We start from the raw sequence: 12,706 nt of genomic DNA, 5'->3' as shown, positions 1-12,706 counted from the left end.
TTGATTATATTATCATTAATCATTAAAATTACATATATGTCCTGAGAGAACAATGCTCGCTACAGCTTGCCCTCATAAATAATTTTGTTGCCTCTCGCGTGTGATGCCACAAGGGGAATGTAACGTGCCTATCATCTACGGAGCCTCAGTTGTTCTTTTGAACTCGCTAGGGACACGATCTTTTAAAGTTGCGCGTAGTTGTAAGTTTAGATGTGTGCATAGGGTGTAAGTGAGTGTGCAGGTGTGAGGTGTGGCATGTGTATACACATGAATAAGATGCTACAGTTATACCCGTAGAGAGGCGTCAAAAAAAATTGCTGCTGGACTGTGCATGATTTTCTGACTTCTGTGTAGCTGCACATCGCTTTCAGTCAGTCAATTTCCCAGCCCTCGCCATCCATCCATCATTTGCTATAGCCCTTTTTGATGTTGCGGTATGCATGGGTTGGGGATAAGAGCGCGAAGGCTAGTAGTGCAAGACGTCGATCGCTGCGTTGGTCGATCTGTGCGTGCGTGCGTGCGTGTAACGAGGCCTCGAGCAGCTCTTCGCCATCCACGAACCGACGTGTAACGACTTCAGGTAGCCGCTTCTGTGTAAAACTGCGAGGTGTGCCGATCATGGAAGGGGATCGGCAGAGCTGTCTCATACTGATGCGCACGGTAGGAAGAGATCGATCGATCCCTGGCTTTTGTGAATATGCTCCAACGAAGAAGAGATTTTCAGGAACTGTCGCGTAGAAAAAAGTTTTCGCTGGGGCGTTTTCCACCTGGAATGTACCATACAGCTTTGTAAAGTGCATCCTCTACATGATACAGGGAATATATTCTTCGTTTCCTTCGGTGCGAAGAGTGCTCAGTCGTTACTTCATAGTATTTTTCTTTCCCTGCCTTCATTTTTTTTTTGTATTTTTCTTTCCCGGTAACCGCTTGACTAATATTTTCTTGTAGACTACTGGTACTATATTTAAATAAATGAAACGAATCTATTGAAGATTTTTTTTTTTTTTGAAACTGAGAGCCGAGACAAGGAAAAGGTAGCCAAGAAAGTCTATATAAAAGATGTAGCTAAACGGACGGTGGGAATTTACCGTTCATTATTTAATGTTATATTCAATTAACGAAATTGCTATTGTTGAAGAAATCTGTGCGATATGATAGTGCCCTCACTACCATAAAAAGGGTCGTTCGCGCATTCTCTTCACTACCGATTCAAAAATAATCGACAGTGATAACATATTATTACCGGTTCAGAATCTTCAAGCACACATATAAAAAGCTAAGCCAGCAAAAACTGATAGTGATAGTGATTAATATTGCTGGTTTATGTTAATCACTATCACTGTTGGTTTCTATTAGCTCGACTTTTTATGTGCGCCTAAAGAACCGCTAATACTAGTGATTAACATTGTCGGTTAGTAACATAAACTGACAGTGATGTAACACTAAAGTTCGTGTTATAAACCGACAGTGATATTCAAATTATAACTGCCGATTTTTGCTAAGAATCTACAGTGAGGTATCACTACCGATTCGTAACATGAAACAACAGTGATATTGGCTCATCAAAAGATGTGCCTTTAATAACCAGCAATGATATATAAAATTCGTACATCTTCACATGCACACCTTCTCGACTTCTCCCAGTAACTTTAAATTTTGCTACTCTCGCTCGCTCGCTCGCTTGCTATCACCCTCTCCCCTTCCATTGCCTCCGTCACCACCGCTACCTCCACCACCGCCTCCAGCTCCGCTTTCTCTGGCCACACTGTAACATCTAGGCCCTTAGGTAAGTGGTAAGTATTTCAGTGATTAATGACAACCATATTATTGTGACTAACAAATTTATTTTGAAGGATAATTAAAAGATTAGTTCACAATATTGTTGGCAGATTGTGGTCCCTTAATTGAATGGTTCAGCGATCAAATGATGCGAACGTCAAGATTAAGGACCTTCTAGTTCTAAGTGTCACAAGGAGATGAAGGACACTTAGAGTAGTATAAACTCTCTTTTGTTCTTTGACCATGCTATTAAGAGGGACTAAGAGTAGTAGCTTTATCTAGTTGAGTCTAGATTTGGTTGGATGCATACTCGTTAAATTCTAGCACTAGATAGCTCAGAGAAGCCCATGAATAAGTTGAAGTGAAGATAGGACTTAAAGAAGTTTGAATTGGATAAGTTCTGAAAACTCTATACTCACCGATACTCTAGCGGTGAAGGCGTTGTACACGCCAGAGAAGCCCATGAATAAGTTGAAGTGAAGATAGGACTTAAAGAAGTTTGAATTGGATAAGTTCTGAAAACTCTATACTCACCGATACTCTAGCGGTGAAGGCGTTGTACACGCCAGAGCTTTTATCTCAGTACTCTTGTACACACCGAATGATCCAGCGAAGATAAGTTGACAACGCTAGAATATTTTTCAAAAGAGGGATTTCAAGTAGAACACGTTGGATGGTCCGACAAACCATCAGAGGCTTCTTCGGAGTAAAGTCCAAAGGATTTCTTTGTGTTCACTGGAAGATGGACTTATACATGTTGGATGGTTCGGCACATATATCAGAGGCATCGCCGAAGTAAAGTCTAGATGATTTCTTTGTGTTCGCTAGAAGACAAACTTATACATGTCGGATGGTCCGACGCATATATCGGAGGCATAGCCAGAGTAAGTCCAGAGGAATTTCTTTCGGTTCAATAGAACTTGGACTCATACACACAAGATGATCTCGTGTATGTATCAGATGCTTCACCGGAGGATTCAATGCTTTAAACGACTAGTAACGGCTAGTTTTGGATGGACAACTCACACTGGATGGTCCGATGTTTGGAGCATGTGCAAGTCGGATCATCCGGTGTTTACGAAAAATGTGGGTGGTTCAGCAACGGCTAGTTTTGTACCTCTAGCCTATATATACCCTCTCATTTCATCTCACTAGGAAACCTTGCGATTCAGAAGAGTTGAAACACTTAGTGTGTGATCAAGAGGTAAGGGAGTGCACTAGAGTGATTTGTAAAGTTCTTAATTGAAGATTAAGGATATCATTAGTGCAAGGAGAGTAGCAAATGTGCATCTAGCTATAGTCTAGGCTTGATTTAGGTCAAGTGAAGCTATTAGCTTGTTACTCTTAGTGGTTGGCAACACTTAGCCGATTTTGGTGATTGGAGGTGTCTTGTTGAGTTCTTGTGGGAGCTCCAAGAGGAAGCTTTGTGCTTGGTTTGAAGCTCGCTAATCCGGAGATAGATAAGTGGCTATCATTAAGGAGCACTTGAGTCTTGGTGACTCAAGGGGGGAGCAATATCCTTAGTGGATGTTTCAATGAGAATTAAGGGGGTGGGGGTGCTAACTCCTTGATACCTCGGGGAAAAATTCGGTGTGTTCTTGCCCATCTCTTTACTTTTTCGCATTTACTTTGGGCATTTCTTTCTTGCAAGCTAATACTCTGCAATTCTCTTCTTGTTGTAGTTTGCATGTTTTCTTGCTTAACATTCTGTCAAATTTAGTCGTTGTAGTTGCTTTTTTATTCATCTAAGATAAAGTTGTTTACTTATTCTAGAGTTCGGTTGAAATAGTTTTAATTAGGGAAAATTCACCCACCCCCTCTTGGGCCATTTGATCCTTCCACATGCCACCGACACCGACACCCTCGTCCAGGGAGGAGGAGGCCCCACCGACACGATCGTCGGATGAGGCATCAACGACCTTGGATTCCAGTGACTCGGCTGGGTCCCCTTTTAAGAACGAGGTGTGGGATTTCTTCATCGATGAGCCGAATGCGAAGAAGACCTGGTCGAGCTCGTCGTCGTCGTCGGAGGAGGAGGACGAGGAGGAAGAGGAGGAGGAGACTGGTGATGACCTTTGCAACGACGATGATGCCGACGACAAGAACGACAATGATTTCTTGTCGTGGATTGTGTCATGCCTAGAATTTTCATCCAGCAAGAAGATGATGAAAAATAAATAATCAAAAAATATTTTTGCCTCTATCCCTTTTGTCACCTCTACCCTCTCTTTCTCTCTCCATGCCATCCAATTGTGCACCATCTGGCACTGTAGCCAATCCGAAACTCGCATCACCGTTGTCCTCCTCGCACTGCAGCACCTTCGTGCCATCGCCATCCCCTCACCCCGTCGCATCAGAATGCCGCTAGAATTCTGTTGTAGCGCCCTGCCTCCCACTATCCCCCCTTGTTGGACGCGACGCGCACGTTGTGGGAATCGCAGCCGCACCACTCTGGTGGCCATGCCATGCCGACGCCTCAACCACCGCTTCTCCCCTCCCAGCCGCCTATTTAAACGGTCGAACTTGCCATCCTTCTCCACACCTTGAGCCGCCTTAACATCAGCGCCATCGCCTCCCCTGTAACATCCTAAGTTTTAGCATAATAATTAATAGCAAATTTTACTCCAAATTATTTTTTATAATTAATTGAACCAAATAAAATTAAGGAAATATGTATACAAAAAAATATATATATATACTAGTATGTATATATTCATATATATTAAATTGGCTAAGTATTCCAAAATGCGCTACCTTAATTTCTAAACTTCTTCACGCATTAATTGATTTGTGTACATTTGGTTTATTGTTTTTATGGTTCTTTAAGTGGAGATTTGAAATTGAATGTCTCTCCATTTCAAATCTATTCTTAGATCCCATTCAACTCAAATCCAATTTAAATTCAAATCTTTTTTATTCAAATCGTCTTTGAAATCTCATAACTTTACTCCAATCTCATAATTCAAATATCCCCATTTGAATTTATGCCAAGACCTAACTCAAATCCAAATTCAAATCTCTCTTTTGAATTTGTCTCAAAACCCTTTTCTTTTTTATACCTTTTCTTTTCTCCCTAGGACTAATCTTCCCTCCCTCTCCCCTTTTGTGATCCGGCAAACTAGCCCACTAGCCCAGCTTCCCTTCACCGTTCTCTCCCTGCGCTCGGCCCACTAGCACGCTCTACTGGCCCAGCTCTCCCCGTATGCGCAAGCATGCTTGCGCTCGCCTACGCCAGCGCGCGAGCCCATCCATCCACATGTCGATAATCGGGCATGCACCCTCTCCGCTGGAGCGCCTCCGCCCAAGCCGTCTCCTTCCTCCAGCACGATGCACCGTGCTGTCTGCCATTGTGACGCCCATCACTCTCCTGCATTCAATGTGGTAGCAACTTGCCCCGTGTTCTTGCTCTCTCTCCCCTCTCTCTGCCCTCACAGCACACCACCTGAGCGTCTGATGTCGTGTGACTTCCGCGCCCGCGCACTCGCGTGGCCGGTACAGAGCTGCCATGCCACGAAAAAGATAACCGCTGCTATTCTGTTCATCGTGGACATCACAACGTGTCGTACCTCCTCTCTGCTCATTCCTCCCCCTATATAAATAGGGCAGCTCGGCCTCCATTTCGCTGTTTCCCCACCTAGCCACCACCATAGCACCGCCGCACCAACATTCCTCGCAGCTACGACCTTGCCATCGTCATTTTGTCCCTGTGAGCTGCCAAGGAGCACCAGGAGGTCGGTACCATCCCTGTGCTGCCCTCCATCGCCCAGAAGCCCGACGGGAGCACGCCCACGCCGAAAGCCGAGCCGCTCCACAACCACTGCTCTATCGCATCATCGACCGTTGGCTAGCTTCTCGCCGTTTTTCCCTGTCCCCTCGCACAACCTCCTAGCTAGCATGCTGCCATCCTAGAGCTCTCATTTCACGTGGCCACGTACAACAACCTCCTAGCTGTTGATGGGTGGCGTGATGTTTGGTATATGGGTAGAGAAGCGTAAATACCATGTGCGGAATGTCTTTTGTGTGCAAAGCAAAATTGGGAGTCTTTGTTGTAGAGTATATACACCCCCGCTTAAGAGTATATACATCACCAAGAAGTTTGTGATGTCTTTGTTGATTAACTGTGCGTCTTCCAGGAATGTTTAACACAAAGGAGGAGCATTTGAATCAATGAAAAAAAGATAAGTAGGGTGAGCACATAGGAAATTACGTACCTAAATGTGGGATGCATACTGGTCGTGCAACACCACTATCGTTCTTTGCCTCCTAGAGAAATCTAGAATAGAAGGATGGTAGGCTAGTTCGCACACCCAGAGATACGTTTGACACTGCTCGTACAAGAGGGCCCAAAGATCCTCGGTGGTTATATGTTGTAGTGGAGCGGTATGCAGAACAGAAGGGTCTTGCATGCAATTTGGCTACGGCTTAGATTAGGTTGCTCTCCTTGAAGGGATCATCCTTCCATTCATGCACAACCGATAACGAGGCATTAAGTGCTATATGGATCATTGTAGGTGTCCATAGAAAGCCTGTACTCGAACATCCCGTCGTAGATTTATTGATCCTTCACTGCAACATTATGGCTCTGCACCAAACCACAAATCTCTGATTATTTAAGAAACATTAAACAAGTATTAAATATCATAATTATTTGACAAACATTACATAATTTATGTGCCAAAATTATTTGACAAATATTACATAAATTAAAAATAATTAAATTAACAATACAATGAATAATGCATAATAGAAATGACTACGACAATAAAGTCAATAATGCATATGTCATTAACAAGTACAAGTGCATCGAACAACTGCACTAGTGACTCAATGACGATGACACCATACACAATCCCCAGGAGTATACGCGTCTGGTGGGTGTATGGTCCTCATCCTAGTGGCCCACGCTGGCCCCTATCTCGTATTTCCTTGCTCGCCATCATCATTGTCCTGCCCTGTGGAACCCCTACCGAACGTGTATTCCACCCTGCTAACTCTACCCTGCATGTACCATGAAGAAGGATCCTCATGTGGCAGTGTGTACGCCCCTATAACGTGCTCCGACGGAGTCCTGTGTGCTGAAGGTTCGCCCGGTTGGTACCATTGTGAACCCCCATGTGCATCAGAATATTGGGGGTATTGTGCGCTGAGGAGCTCGATGAAGCTAGCGGCCTGTATTGCAGCAGATCAGTCAAAATCATGTGTGCCGCTCCAGTCAGTCATCTGTTGCATGAAGTCAACAATGTCCTCGTGACGAGTCGATGCTGTAGGCGGAGGTGTCAGCGTAGACTAAGGAGGTTGTGTCCACCGCAGGGCCTGTGAACCCAGTGTACTGCTTGGGCGCAGGAGCCTGCATGCACTCATCGTGATGCTCTGAAGTTGAAGATGCCTCTCGCAACTGTGCACGAACGGGTTCATCACAGGCACTCGACGAGCTTCTGCTGTGGAAGCACGGGATGGGTCCATGGCTGGTAGGTCATATCCCCTCCAACATAGGGCACAACCACCTAGACCACGTATAGCGGACAGAAAGTGAGACCCTCTCGTCCTCATGTTGTCCCAGAGAGGGTTCCAATCTCTCCGTGTTGATGACCCGCTTGCTTCCCTACAAGCTTGCTCCGCCTGCGTATGCATAACATACGCCTCTTCGGTCTGTATAAGATGAGGGTCATGTCAGTAATACAGAGGTTTAACCAATAAAAATTGTTATAAGTATCGCAGCTCTTACCACAATATGAAGAAGGTGGGCACGATTCTCGAGGAAGGGTCTGGGGCCTGGCTCTACAAGTTCGCTGAGTAAGGTGACATGCGTGTGCAGATCATACCACAAAAGATACTCCTAATACATGGCATCGTCGTATTGTCGAGCAGGAATGATGACATCCACCGTAGCTAACTCCGTCCACCTCTGTAGTGCTCGGCATTCACGGATGCCCAGTCCCGCATTCCTCTACCTCTTGTACGCTCCTCCTGTACGTGATAGAAACAGGTATAATTTATTAACATTGATCATCAAAGGTACTAATGCTACCTACAATAACACACTTACTCATGTTGACCGACGTCTCGTGGGGGAGGTACTGGCACCACCTATATGTACCCGAACTGCCTCTGTACATGTACAACAAGAAGCATGGTGCAACAAGAAACATTTGATGATCCATAAGTCTGAGTCACGCCAATAATATGATGTGATGAGCCCTCAAGTCGCAATTTCATCCACTCGTGCCATACGTCATGGATCACACTCAATGAGATTAGCACTAAGGACGTCTAAATCACTGATCACCCAGGAGTAGCTACTATGGTCTTGCTGCTGACTCCATCTCAGCCTGACATGCATCAACCGATACCCTATCGTAGGTCTCATGTCATCTGTAATGCCATCGGAGATGGGGACTGGATAGTAGCTCTTGAACACCTAAGGCCGACAAACCGGGAGGTACTCCTAGCTCCATAGCTGTAAGAGGTGTAGGTAATATGTAACTGATCTCTTCTTCCTTGATCGCTAGGTTGCATCACACAATCCTCTGTATGTGGCAACTAGCACAGCAGATCCTCAATTGCAAGATGTCGGCTCATAAGGATATGACGCGAGCTGACTCGCTAACCATACAATATAGGGGATGACATAATTTTCCTGCTGTGTTGCAGAATATGATGCCTCCTAGCAGGGCATACAAGTACATATCATAGTGCCATAAAACTGTAGCCTCATCCTTCTTGTCATATTGCACACCAAACTTACAAGATGTAGAGGGCCAACAAAGCTTGAATAGCACTACAATATTTTAAGTGCATTACATAACAAATAATTATGTGCCATCAACGTAACCCTTCCACTACTCCTTTGCTAGTCGCGAAACTACTAACAGGACACCCCTGATTGGCAGCCCGGTCAGCATGGCCAAGTCCCTCGATATTATAGCCATCTCACCAAAAGGAAAGTGGAACGTGTGCATGTTAGGATGTCACCGGTCGATGAGACCTGTGAGCAATGGCTTCTCAATTGGCAAGAGAGGTGCCCTGCCACCACTCGCCATGGGAGCTCCAGCCATCATGAGAGCAAAAGGTAGTAGTCATGCTCGTACGAGTGACTCATGGAATTGAGGATCTAACTCCTTAATCGTGTGGACACTAAGGACTCATAACGGAAGTAATTGCAAAAGGTATCCAATACATTTACTGAGTTAGTAAAAATTATCATGGCAATTAAAAAGCACATATAATCGTGGTACCTGCTGCCTTGTGAAAATCATCCGTCCCCTATGGTTCTCATCGTACCGCTGCTGAAGAAGCTCAGGAAGACCATCATAAGCCATGACAATGATTTCAAGCTACATGGTTGAATAAGTGGGTGAATAACAAATTAGAATATATTACAAGCTCTATGGTTCAATTAGTATGTGATTAACAAATTAAAATATATTACAAGCTTCATGGTTCAATAAATAGATGAATAACTAGCTTCATGGTTCAATAAAAAAACATCGTATGTGATGCCAGTATCAAATGATATATTACAAAATAAGTAGTACAACTAATATGTGAATAACAATTTAGAATACAAACCATGAGTGTAAATAACTTCAAACAACAAACTAAAATGCAACAACTTTAATACATGACAATTTGATAGTGGCATAATAGTTTACTATCAAGTTGGGCATGTCCTCCTATCATGGCCATGTTGTTTGCAAAGTTTGCACTTGTGTAGGCTGTCAACAGCATCTACTTCATCCATGTCACCTTGCAGCCTCGTGGCTTTAGGCTTTCCGTGATCCGTACGTCGTGCTCGGGGATAAGGTATCAACTTAGGCCCTTTGATCGCTTTGTAGTTGCTTCCGATGTTGAAGGACCGTATCTTTGGAAGCCATGTGCTCCTCAATGCATCGATCATGAAGTACGGTGCTATGTACTGTGATCCGTCATTACCGCCCATATCCCTGCAAGTGGCTAAGACACGCGAGCACGGGATATGATGCAATTTTGGCTTATTGCATGTGCACTTCATCTTGTGAGGCTCAAGTTGACATTGATGTATGGTGTCCCTTGCGCTATACCCTAAAGCATACCTACGACAGCACATGACCTCCACCTTATGTGCGAACCGCGTACTGCAATTCATAACAGTATTACCATGATCTCGAAAGTAGTCTGTCATTCTATAGAATGTGAGATCAATGATGGCACACAACAGGACGTCATGTACTCCCTTTAGGACATTGTTGAACACCTTCGCTATATTAGTTGTCATGATGTTGTACCTAACATGGGATACAATAATTTTAGAAGGCCTATTTGCATAAGAAAGGGTACGATATGATCATTTAAATTCTATGTGCTAACCTGGTACCGTGAGTGTCATGGATTAGGGCCAAACGCTCCATCAGCTTTCCTGTTATCCACTGGCTAAACGTAGCACATGAACGGCTAATGATAGTTTGTCCCCTAACCATTTGCATTTGCAGATAGTCATCCTATGCTTGTTAATCTGTTATTATCTTGCAAGTGGTCTCATTTAACTCTCTCTATATCTTGTTGAACTTCGTCTGCTAGTTCTACAGATACAACCCTTTGAATCTCTTTACAAGAGCCTTATTGCGGCACCTTATGTACAAGTTCGCTCACAAGTGTCGCGTTCACCATCTTCTCTCCACATCAGGCTATGCAATGAAGTTATTTATGATATCATGCAGCACATCCAACGCATGCAGGAGACCCTTGTTACGGTCTGAGATGATGCAAACACGTTCCATGACATGTGTTCTCACCAAAGTGAGGAATCATAGCCAGCTATCATTGTTCTCACTCTCAAGCATTTCAAAAGTGAGAGGAAAGATATAATTATTTGCATCTGCCGCTATCGTTGTCATAAGGGTATCATGATTCGCTCAGAAATATGGCATCCACACATACAATTGACCTACAATGTCTGAAAGCTTCGATGCATTGTCCAAATGACCCAGAATAACCTAATGAGGTATCAATCAGTGGTGTTGTATGACTCATCTTCTAGCTTGATCGACTCATCTGCCATGGCCCACTATGTCCCTGGATTTTCATGGCAATCTTCTACAATAGCCTCAAAGCATAGTTGTAAGACTCATCGAAGCTTCCAAATAGCATCTTCAACGCCTTCTACTTCGCTCGCCATGTGGTGTGGTAATTAATCAGCATACCCGTCTTAGTCTTAGTCTACACCTCCTCCATAATGAATTTTGGCGACAAATCAATGTCTGTGCCAAGAAGAGTGATGAGGAGTTGAGCTATGAACCTCGCATCAACGGCGTGGCTCATATTCCTAATAACCTCTTCACTACATGTATGTGGGGTGTGTCTACTGATCATAAAATAGTTCTCATATTTTGGCATATGTGCTCATACAAAGTAAGGACAATTGGGGTGCTTGATACACTAGACCTCATACTCCGTAGGGTTAGATCGGGCACACTTGTAGTCCCTTCTTGTCATTACAGTATAGTTGCTAATAAAGTGGATGATTTCCCCCTATTATGAAACTATTGCCCGATCTGTATGTCGCTATTCTAGTATCCCCAGTTAGATAAGTTGTTATACTCAATGACGGCACAATCCAGTAGCCTAGCACCACAAAAGTACTAGGTCGCAGGCACCGGGTCATCGTTGTCAGTAACTTCTTCATCCCCGCTACCACCAGCTTCATCATTCATGCATCATGCATCTACCTTAGAAAGGTCTACTCTAGCTTCCTCTCTACCAAAACTGCCCTCCCCGACATGTCCTCCATCCTATGCATGCATCATCTACTGCCTGATCCTTCCACGGTAGTCACTGCATCACCTTGTACCAGTCGTAGCACTATGTTTACGTACACCCCCATATCAAATTTCTCCTCCAATACCTTGTGTGAGTACAAAGCTCATGCATTGTTCTTCTCATCTCGAACAACGTATGGATAACGATCGAGTTGTTTGGAACAAGTCGTGGCCGTATACCCTCCTGGACAACAGTTTGTGATTGATAGTTCACACGTAAAAGACTCATAAGATGTGATTTCAGGTCATCCAGGTCATTAGGTACTTCAACCAAACTCTCTATATGATAATGGATCTGAATTGTTACGAGCCTCCCGTGCAAAACTACGGAAGGTTCTCTATAATAAATATGGAAATTCATACCGTATATGCTAAATAAAGGTACATCTAATAAAATAACTACTTAGATGTATGTACGATACACAACTAATTACACCCCTCGATAAATAATAAATAAATTATCAATACAAATTAAATAGTACTATACTTAACAATGCTAAATATTTAAGTAATTAACAATGCTAATTAAATTATCAATATTGAATTCAAATGAAATAATTAATAATTAATATTGAATTAAAAATATTAGTTAAACTAACATTAAAGTTATATTGACCAAATATTCAATCTCATTATAAATTGACTTCAAAGCTATTTTGAAAGATAGTTTTGCTAGGTTTGTTTACACCACATTTACTCTTCCAGAAGTCAGAAGCATCAGCATACCGCTTTCAACCCGGGTGATCATCTCTTTTTTACAGTGAATACTACTATGCCTATATTTCCTAGCAAAATTTTAGTGCTCACATTTGACACTGCACTATTAACCTATTCATAGATTTCTTTATGCTGAGTGAGCTGAAGAGAGAAATAGACTAGTCTACGGTGAGTAGAAGACACTAAAAATATTGTTATATTTGACTTCATAGCTATTTCTTTTCTTTGACTAAGGGTATGAGTTCTTGTGCGCACCACTATTTTAATAGATTGAATTAAAATACTAATTAAACAGACGCACACCACTATTAATTAAAAAATCAATTTCAAGTGAAAAGGACCTGTTTCCATCTAGTTGTAATCAGATTACATGGAATCGGATACCGACACTATACGCAAACACAAAACAATACCAC

The sequence above is a fragment of the Phragmites australis genome, chromosome 5 (assembly GCF_958298935.1).
Source record: "Phragmites australis chromosome 5, lpPhrAust1.1, whole genome shotgun sequence".
Classification (NCBI taxonomy): domain Eukaryota; kingdom Viridiplantae; phylum Streptophyta; class Magnoliopsida; order Poales; family Poaceae; genus Phragmites; species Phragmites australis.
Note: the sequence above shows the minus strand (reverse complement) of the source record.